Source organism: Lolium rigidum, chromosome 3 (genome assembly GCF_022539505.1).
Source record: "Lolium rigidum isolate FL_2022 chromosome 3, APGP_CSIRO_Lrig_0.1, whole genome shotgun sequence".
In the NCBI taxonomy this organism is placed as follows: domain Eukaryota; kingdom Viridiplantae; phylum Streptophyta; class Magnoliopsida; order Poales; family Poaceae; genus Lolium; species Lolium rigidum.
This window is the reverse complement of record NC_061510.1, coordinates 299,142,429-299,153,082: the sequence shown is the minus strand read 5'-3', so window position 1 is coordinate 299,153,082 and position 10,654 is coordinate 299,142,429. Positions and strand designations below refer to the sequence as shown.

The 10,654-nt window shown below is 43.6% G+C and overlaps 1 pseudogene; it reads left to right on the top strand.

The window, feature by feature from the left end:
• The first annotated feature begins 9,784 nt into the window (after positions 1-9,784).
• On the top strand, positions 9,785-10,654 carry LOC124696733 (annotated as a pseudogene).

The following is a 10,654-nucleotide window of genomic DNA, read 5'->3' as shown; positions in this document are numbered from 1 at the left end:
ACATGGACAAAGAGAGGGGCATCAACAATTTTAGGATAAATAGCGAAAATCAGGACTCGAACTTGAGACCTTAGGCCTTATACCATATCAAGATTTTATTTTAGTTAGGCAAAGAGGAGTAAGATAAAACGAACAATTACTTTATCATGAAGTTGATTTCCTCACTTTCAATTATTTGGTATCATGTTACATTAGCGTAAACTCCTAAATAAAGGGTGAAAGGAGATAAAGGAACATTTGAGAAAAAATGAGCAGCTAGAAGGGAAAGCTTTTGGCCTATAGTGGAATGCTTGTCCTCAACAATAAGATATTCACTAGTGTTCTGATGTTTATGGTGTATTTTTCTTTTTACTTTCTTTGAAGTGCCAAGGGCGCATAAGTAAAAGGGCTATTATAGGTATAATTTTTCTAGCAATGTGATGAGCACAAACAAAAATATAGTTGAAAAAAACTGAGTTTCATCTATGGAGCCAAAGACCAAGGTGGGCTTGAATTTGAGGACTTGTAGATCAAGAATAAATGTTTACTCATCTAGTGGTTTAGTCGAAATTTTGAATGAAGATGAAGCAAGTGATGGCGACTCTTCCTTTTGGACAGGTTTAATGACTGTTGAAATGGCTTCTTTAGCATATGTGCTTTTGATGTTGAATTGATTCTATTACGCGCTTATGGGAGGATAGAGGATACATATTTTAGGTGAACTTACTCTTCCTCAGTAGTATGCATCTCTGTACACCATTTTTCAAATGAAGCGTGTTACAGTGGCATAGATAATGGTAAATACGCCTTTGGACATCTCCTTCGGAAGATCTTTATCTTTGGATAAGTGGACGTCATGGTTCCATTTGGTCCAAACGTTGATGTTTCTCCAACTATCCAAAGAAACCATAGCTTCAGATAGAAGATACACATTGTTGGGTATTTTCGCTAAAATATGTATATCTGAATATGATAAATGTGAACCATTTCTTTTGTAATAAATTCATTTGGAACCTAAAGTACTAGTAGTAATTAAAGATAAAAATATCGCATGGTTCCTTTGCAAGGGCATGATTCTATCTAATATAGATTGTGCTTGGCATGCTATGACATATAAGATGTGATGAATGGACACTACATGCATAGATTATTATCAATTTAATTTTGATATAGGGTTTATATTAATTCTTTATCATTGTTACCCACCGAGAGATATTGAAGCATAGGCCAAAGATAGTGGGGTTGAATGGCATGTATTTATGGTTTACGGTAGGATAAATATTGTAATGTGGTATATGTGAAAGTTAGATTATCATCTCAATACCACTAGGTGGTTTTTAGACATAATAGAGTCTGATTTGGAAAGGAGGGAGAAGTAAAATAGTACTACCTCCGTCTCAAGGAATAAGGCGCACGCGTATTTCAAGATGAACTTTGACCATAAAAATTGAGCAACAAAATCTTGATTATATTATATGTAATTGGTACCGTTGGATTCGTATTGAAAAAAACTTTTTAATGGTACTAATTTCATACAAACAATTTTGATTTATTTGAAGTAATTCTTGGTCAAAAAAAAGCTCGTAAAACGAGGATGCCTTATTCCTTGAAACGGAGGTAGTACATGTGGAAAAGTATAATGGGTATTGATTATTGAGATACATATATCGACATCAAAATCTGTGATTTGTAGGGACACCGTATCTCTGGCCATGATGACAATAAGATCCATATAGACCGTAGCTATATAGATCGCCCGCATGCATGTACCGAGGTAGCACATGCAATAAAATTTTAGATCACCATTGCCCTCCTCAAGAGTGGTATGATGTGATGTACCACTCGTTAGATATTTGAGGCGGCGCTCTTCAGAAAGGGAGTTTCGTTGAATATCAAGCAAAGGTTAATGAAACTCTTCATGAAAAAACAATATCACGCCTTAGCACACCGTAATACAGTATGGATTACAAACTTAGGCATAGGAGGTATCGGGACTTTCTTCGCAGCATCCCTGGACCCAGTACTTAACAGCAGTACCATGTTAGTGATCTTTTGCATATCTATAGTCTAGCCTTGTTTAGTTTCCCTCATCAGCTAGGTCGAGTTGTGCGCTCGGTCACGTCTATGAACGTGCAAGCTAGGTACAGAGTTGAGGTCCATCGAACAGCATGGCACCAGGTGGTGGGTTGCTGCGGCCAGAACAGATCCTGGATCTTGTGTAGCTCTTCGCTTTTCCCGTCATTGTCATGTAATCCGAACAAGTTGAGCAGTACAGAGATAAAGAAAAAAAAACGCTGCACAAACACCTTATGTTCCTAGCCCCCCGTGATCATGTACCGATGGCTTGGCTGATAATGGGCACCGGAGCTCTGTTCCTTTCTTGGTAGTCATGCCCGGTTAACACTTCCAAGACGCCACGACACTGAGCGACTCTGGTTGATTTGCGCACGCGTGTCACCATAGATGCGACACCAGAGCCCTGTAGTAGCAGCGTGCAGACTGCTGATTGAACTCTATTTTAACTTGAATTTGTAGAGTCGGTCGAAATCAAATCATAAACTCATATTATACCTAATTAGTATCCCAACCAGACCCGATTAAAGCAAGAAACGCGAACCGTTTCCGTTCTTCCTCTAATGAGAGGCGGCGGCGGCCAGTTTCCTCCCGATCTCGTCCGGCTAGAGATCCCTCTTCTCGCGCTCTGTTCTGGCTTAGTAGTTATGGTTAGGTTTTGTTTTCTATGGAGCATCGTTAGGGTAGTGGGAGCAGCGTATGAGCTCATTAAATCTGCCTCAACTCTACTCTCACATCGGCGACGACTTTCTAGGTAGTATCTCAGAGTTGATGGCAACGTGTGTTGGATTGGTCCTTTAGATCAATAGCTTGGTTTTCTTGCCGTTCTTCAGATCTGGCTAGATCAGTTTCTCGGTGTGTCGCGGGCATTCGTTGTTATCCGCTACGACGCTAGCGGCCTGGGGGGAGGGGGGGGGGGGGGGTGGTGGTGGTGGCTCTTCTGGAGCGAAGATGCTGGTCCGAAGGTGGTGGATATGCTGCTTTTCTCCTACTTCACTGGCGGGAGGTGGCGTCTCTTGGTCCAAAACAGCACGGGGACGTCCCCCAGTCGACGTGTCCCAACGACATGTGCCTCGCTGCTTGCAGCTGATCTGTTCATCGACTCACAAAGCCTCGTTGGCGATGGTGCTTTTTTGTATCTTTCAATGATGGAGGCTCGACGTCTCCTCCCATGTCCGTCTCGGTAGCGCGGGAGTTGGGCGGCAGCCACTGACTACGATGGTTGGAAAACCGTAGGGATTGTTTTGTATTTCTCAATCTTTTAGATTTTATCTGCAAATCCAGGACAGTTATTTTATTTCAGTTTGTCTTTTATTTTCCACATGTGTTATTAATGAAATATGTGGGTGCTCTAAAAAAAACTCATATTACCTAACATTTCCGTCATATACTTACTCACCCCGGTTAATAATTGACAATGGATCCATTTGGACCAGTTCAAAATACAAGATTTGACGATCCTATCCAGGATCAGTTTTAACTCTTAATGTAGTAGCAGCAATGGGACGATCGTGTTCACATGTCTTAATGTAGTGTACTTCGTTTCCTGGTTTGTTGCGTAGCAATATTTCAATCTTGAGCAATTGGATTAGATCGGCTACGAGAGTTGCACCCTTAACTTCTGCAATAATGTAATAAAAGAGACTGTGTGTAGAAAAGATGCATATGACAGGTCTTTAAAAAAAGTCTTCCTTGTTTTAGGATTTTTTTTGTCAGGCTGATGCCGTTAATTGTTTCTAAGTAATAGATCTATATACGAAAGTTGAGCTTTGTTAGCCATGCCATTTGGGTACTGTAGATCCAATCCTTTAAGCACCACTGTAGATTAGTCTGGTTGTTTCTAAGTTTGTGCACATGGTCCTTAGAAATTTGGTTACTGCTCATGAACAACATAATGGACATGTAGTTCTATAAATTTTTTAAGTAACCATATATTTTATCATCATTAGACAATCTGTTTAGATTACACATAAGGTCACCACTTGAGACAAACATGCTTGTCAAGCAAACTTCCACAAAGAAACCCACAAGAAGTAAAATTTAAATTCCACCCTTGGAGAAACTTGTGCCACGTTGAACTATCGTCCACCATCGTCCTTCGCCGCCGCCAAGGAAGCGCCGAAAAAAGAGGCGAACCAGCCGCCATACCCAGATCTAGGAGAGCACCTTCGCATACAAGGATGCTTTTTGAGCCGATGAGCCGGACCGCCGCAAGACAAGACCGAGACTTTGTGGCACGTGGGCTGGGGATCTTCCCCGTGATCACTAGATTCTAACACCGTCAACTTCAACCAACGCAGTCGAAGAAGAGGAACGCAACCGCCTTTCGTCATCCACACACCCAATTGCAAGACACCAAACAAATCTACATCAGTCGACGCGATCGCCACCCGCGGGAGTGCCGAACGCCAATCACCAGACACGAATCTCACCGGATCAAGAGATCGACCGGGTCACCTGACCCCCCGACGCCACCAGTAGAAGCAACACCGAGATGGAGGAAAAATAGGGACAAATTATTCTGATGCGGCACCGTTACCTCCATGGAAGCAACACCTCAAGGAACACACTAGGCCAACCCTAGCTACAGGCCAGAGCAAAGCCCGGGGTCCCCACCCCCTCCCGTCACCGGAAAGGCGGACGGAGGAGGCAGGGACCGCCGGCGGCTTGTCAGTGTAGTTGGACGCAGATGGGATCGCCTCTAGATCCTCTTTTATGGAGCGGGGTGGCGAACACAAGGTAGTTTCAAGATCTATATATTAAAGCTGAACAAGATAGAGCTTTGTTATCCATTCCACCTATGTTTTAGGTACTGTAGATCCCACACTCGCGGGACCACAATACGGAGATGGTGACAGAGCCGCTGGCGCAGCTGGTGCCGGAGATCTCCCTAGTCGGAGCAGCCGGTGGCGCAGATCTAAACGCCGCCGCCATCTCCTTCAGTGCTAGAGTGGATTTTGTTCTAAACTCGTGGTGACCGACTACAGGAAGCAGTGTGGCTACTTTGCACCCCTAAACGAGGCTGAGCCAATTTTCATCTCCTGCAATCTCCCCCGCGTTTGGCCTACACAAGCCTTTCGTCAATTTACGCTCGCCAACGCGCCTATCCCACTGGAAGCCGCCAAATCGAGCATGCCTTCCCAACTTTTGGGCCGCTTTCATTTTCGTGCACTGTAGCAATTCCGTGCAACCGAGCCTATCAAACGCTCTTTTTTTGCCTAGTCGGTACGGGGAAATGGGCTTGCCAGCAACCAATCACACCCTATGTCATCCTCGTGAAGCTGATCGGTTAGATGTACCTTACACATAGAAAGAAGTAACATGCAATCATGAATCGACCATGAGAGTTCTTAAGGGCATGGCCAATGGTCTGCTTCAGCATACCACCCCGCAGTTTCACGTAGGTTCGCATGTCCCGAAGCTACAAAAGTAGTAGCTTCAAAAGTAAAGTTATAGCTTGCAGAGGAGGCCACTTCTCCACCAAAAAGGCAAGAAAATGAGTGTAAAGAGAGGGAAGGCAAGAGAGATGGTCATGTGTACTTTGCTAATTTTTAGCTTTGAGAGTAAAAATAATAAGCTCTAACTCCTTCTATGCATACCTAGCTAGATGGTGATACTAGGGCAGAAACTTACCGCTTCCATTGCTCGTGCCCTAAGCTTCATCTAGCGTGACATCCACGAAGTGATGTTGACGAACTAGGAGCACTAGTGAGCGGGGCGGTGAATGGGATTGACGAGCTAGAGTATGGATGCGGGACGGAGTAGACTGGTGACAATAGTCAACATGAGCTCTCATGTGGCGATTTTGATCAGAGGTGTGAGTATTTTGAACAGTTGCATTGCAACGGGTCCGTCTAGATCCGGTTCCAGTTTGGTCATGTATTCCAGTTTTTCTTTTGTGCCAAATATGTTGTTCATCTAAGCATTATTCTAGGATTCGATGGGATGGGATATGAACTATTCCAAGAGTTCAAGGTTTCTTTTGGACCAAAAAATTTTAAGACGAAAAGTAAAACTTTCTCAAGATTTTTTTAAAACCTCAAGCTATCTCATGCAAAGCTATAGTAGCTTGGCCAACCAGCACTCAACCACATGATGAAGTTACGGCATGCTGGAGACACATGTAATTGTTGGGTAGAGAAGTATGGTCTTTTCAGGAACATAATATCTCGTAAAACCAAATATAAAAGACTAGATACAGCTTGTCTTAGCTTTTCGGTGGAGTAAAATGCACGTAGGAAGTACAATGAGATTTAATTAACACTAGTAGAGAAACTCCCTTTAGTACCGGTTCCAAAGGACCTTTAGAATATTCGGTACTAAAGGCCTCCCACCTTTAGTACCGGTTCCTTACGAACCGGTACTAAAGGTCCACGTGGGCACGGAGGAGCCCGCGGGGCTTGAGACCTTTGGTACCGGTTCGTAACACGAACCGGAACTAAAGGCTATTTTGTTTAATTTTTTTATCTATTTTTTTCTAATTAATTTTCACTCCCTCTTATTTTTTCACTCCCTTTTTTTTTTCAGAATTTTTAGTATTTCCGTTAGTCTCTAACTACACTTAATCTCTAGTTAAATTACTTACCCATGGTCAAATTTCCCGGTCGGTCACCCATCCTCACACTACTCTAGCACTATCACGCTTAACTTTCGAGTTCCTTCCCGTCTCACTTCCAAGTGCTTCGCGCGCATGTTGTTGATAGTAGTATCATATCAATCCTATTAACATATTGATCGATGTCACACTTATTTATTGTTTAAATTCCAAATAATTTTTTAATAAACAAAAGTAATGATGTAATAATAATGTTGAATAAATAAATAAAATTAACTTTTTTAATTTGTATTTTTTTTTAGATTTTTAATATTTTTTTGCCAAACCTAAAACCTGAAAATTTGAAAATATTATAATTTGCTAAAAGTAATAGTAATATTCTAGGATTCAAAAAATCTTATAATTATTAATTTTAATTTTAAAAAAATTAAAAAAATATAAAATTCTAAATTTCTGGAAAAAACTAAAATCTTCCTGCTTTCATATTTTCATTTGGAATTTTGAGAATCTAAAAATTCGGATGTAACTTTTTCCCACGATGATTTTGATACATTATACGTTATTTTCCGACGTCGTATGTAAAAGTTAATGCGGTTTTACCATTTTTCAAACTTTTTTAGCAAAAAAAGTCAATATTCGAATTTCTTAATTTCACCGAATAGTAGGTTGCATAACATATAAGAATCTGAAAACATTTTATTTTTTAAAATTTATATCATTTTCATTTGTATTTTACAAAGCAAAAAAAGGCGATCCATGGGGGGGGGGGGGGGGGGTGGAGGTGCGTGGGGGAGCAGAAAAACCTTTAGTACCGGTTCGCGTCACGAACCGGTACTAAAGGTCCTTTGGAACCTGTACTAAAGGTGTTCACAGTGCAACCGGTACTAATGCACCCTTTAGTACCGGTTCGTAAGAAAACCGGTACTAAAGGCTTGGACAGAAGCCCCTTTTTCTACTAGTGTAAAGAGAGAAATGATATTGAACATCTGGGATTTTAAGGGATCACATATCTTGGACCATGATAAATATCTGGGAGAGGTGGCACGCTGGGGTTGCGCAGGGATTGGCGATAGGCCTGTTCTGGTGTGGCGGCATGGTGGCAGCAGTCTGGGGCGGTGGTGCACCACGGAGGCGCACGGTGGGCGACGGTTTGGGTCCTTTGGGCCGGAAGGACCACGGCTTCTATGCCTGCGGCCGCCATGGTCCTTGCATCAGCAAGGCTCTGCCTTGGTGGTTGGCCCGATCTCCTCCACCGTTTTTCTGATCGCCGTCTTGCGTATGTGGTGGCCAGGGGCACCATCGATCTTCCGACCTTTTCCGGTACGTCGGGCGGCTGAGGATGGATGGTAGCGTGGGGGCTCGGCCCAAATAAAGGTGGCGGTCTTAGGATTCCTCTAGCGCTAAGACGAATACCTGCTTGATGCATGTCCTCCTATCTGGCCGGTGTGTCGTGTTCTAGAAGGCATTGTTTGTGAACTCCCTTGGGTGAATCATGTCTGGAGATGGCTGGATCGGATGGGTTTCGGTCGTGCGCATCTATGTTTTCTCCGACCGTTTGGTTTCATGAAGGAGCGGCGCGAAGCTATGCTATCTGTTGAGGGAATGGCACATATGGTGAAATCATAGGTGGAGAATGGTGTGGAAGACCAGATTTGAGGAGTAGTAATGTTGGTTCGAGTCTTTGTAGTGACGAGGAACTTATTTGGTGTTTCGAGATTAGTGGCAGCGGTATACAAGTGGGGGCGACAACATAGGTGAAATTCGACGTCTTACCTTTCAGAGTGAAAACCTAATTGGTTGCCCATGGTAATGACATTGTTGAAGGCATTGCTTTGAGAACGGGGACATTCTTTAAGATGAAAACCTAAGATGTATTATCAGGTGACGACGGTGATTGTGCATTGTTTTCTTCTTGAAGGTTAGGCATATGAAGAACTTGAACTTCGGGTGTTATCTTAGGGGTATTTGTGCTGCTGTAAGGACTGAAACACTGTTTACGCTGCTGTAAGGACTGAGTATTGCGTTGTTGCAAAGGCGGAGTGTAACCGGTATCTTTGCGATATTAATATTATTTTTACTAGCAAAAGTGCCTGTGCGTTGCACCGGGTTCGGGTAAGAAAGTACCTAAATAAACCACCTGTGTTGATAATTCCCCTCTTTATCACCATTGTCGATAATGGTCTTATTTTCTCCTATTTATAATAATAGTAGATTGCAAAGTATCTCACTATACCAACTTGTAATATAATACCGCAATCACGTGATGATGGTGGGCATCATTCTTAAATTTTGTTAAGACATAAATTCAAATGAATTGTTTACAAATAATATTCTGCCAACGGTTTCATATTTTGTAGTATCTATCCCCGTGGCCATTGATTCGGTTACCCCCATGCTGCGTGGCAAGGCGGGCGACCCTTGGGACTGCTACCGCATGCAGCATCTCTGGTCGTGCCACGGTGGATTGAGCAATTCTAATCGCAACATCCTCCTTTTTTGCTCTTACCCTTCTTCTTCCTGGCGGTTTCCGGTTATGTTACGGCGTGTTGTCAACGTAGACGAATATCTCCTACATGACGTACACGGACGTTGGGCTGGTCTAATTAGATCGATCGACCGTACAATATATATAGTGTTTGTGTGTTGCAATGGGAGAGAAAGAATAAACATTTTGATAAAAATATATGGGAATTAAATTTTTCTCCAAAGTCGATCGACCCGTGTAACCCACTGTAGTTAACATTTTCGTTGTAATGTTTAATTTTTATTTCATATGCTCTTTTTATTTACTTAATCAACTGTTTTAGACATGTGTCTTATTTTAAGTGTAATATAATATTATATTTTTATACTCTTGTCTCTTCCTCTTACTTCCTCTGTTTTTATTTACTTCGCATTCTGAGTTCATTCAAAGTTAAATTTATTATGTTTGATAAAAAAATATAGGAAAAATATCAACAACCACACTATATAATATAGAAATATAGTTTATGATGATTCTAATACTATATATTGTCCAATGTAGACATTGATAGTTTTTGCTAAATATTTAATCAAACTTCAGAAAATTAGACTTTAACTAAACCTAGAACACAAATTAAATTTGAGTATTCAGGTTTACCTTCCTCAGTGAAGCAGATTGAGATAGAGAGCCTCAACGGTCTTCAATCAGCATCCATGGGCGCAAAAGCAAGCAGCCTCCGTAGACTGAATGTGGAATTAGCCCATCTGTGTGCCAAGCGAAATCTTGCCGCGTGGAGGAAGGGTGAGCGCGAGCTGACGCTTGGAGATGCCGCACCTCCCACGGCCAAAATGCTGGCCGCCGCCGCCTCCGTGAGGCTCTCCCCGGCGTCCGCCACCGCAGCCACCACCAAGCTGACCTTCAAGCCCATCTACCTCCCTCCCCTCCCCAACGCCGGCCTCCGCCCCCTCTCCCTCTCCGCGCGGCCCTTGTACCGCCAGGAGCCGTTCCTGGCGGCGTCCCGTGACGACCGCGCCGCGTCCATGGCGCCCCCTGCCGCCACCACGGACGGCGCGCGGCCGGTGGAGATGGCGGCCGCGCCGGAGACCACGAGGAGCGCCAAGATTGGGGTCTATTTCGCGACATGGTGGGCGCTGAACCTGATCGATCTTCAACATCTACAACAAGAAGATGCTCAACGCGTTCCCGTACCCGTGGCTCACGTAGACGCTCTCCCTGGCCGCCGGCTCCGCCATCATGCTCGCGTCTTGGGCCACCAGGATCACCGAGGCCCCCCAGACGGACCTCGATTTCTGGAAGGCCCTGTCTTTCGGCTTGTTTCAAGAAACAATCCTGCACACATTGCCATGCATGGTTTACCGGCGCGGATCTGTTCTTGAGATCTGTGCTCATGCTGTGTTGGGGATTTTGTTTTTTCAGGTGGCGATTGCTCATGGTTTAGGGAAGATGAACACCTCTCCTCGTTGCAAGCACCGGATATGCTCGTGCCTCGTGAACCTCGTGAAGGCAGGAGCGGCATCCAGGGGAACAACACCGCGCGTAGGGGGACGGCGGCAAGCGGATGA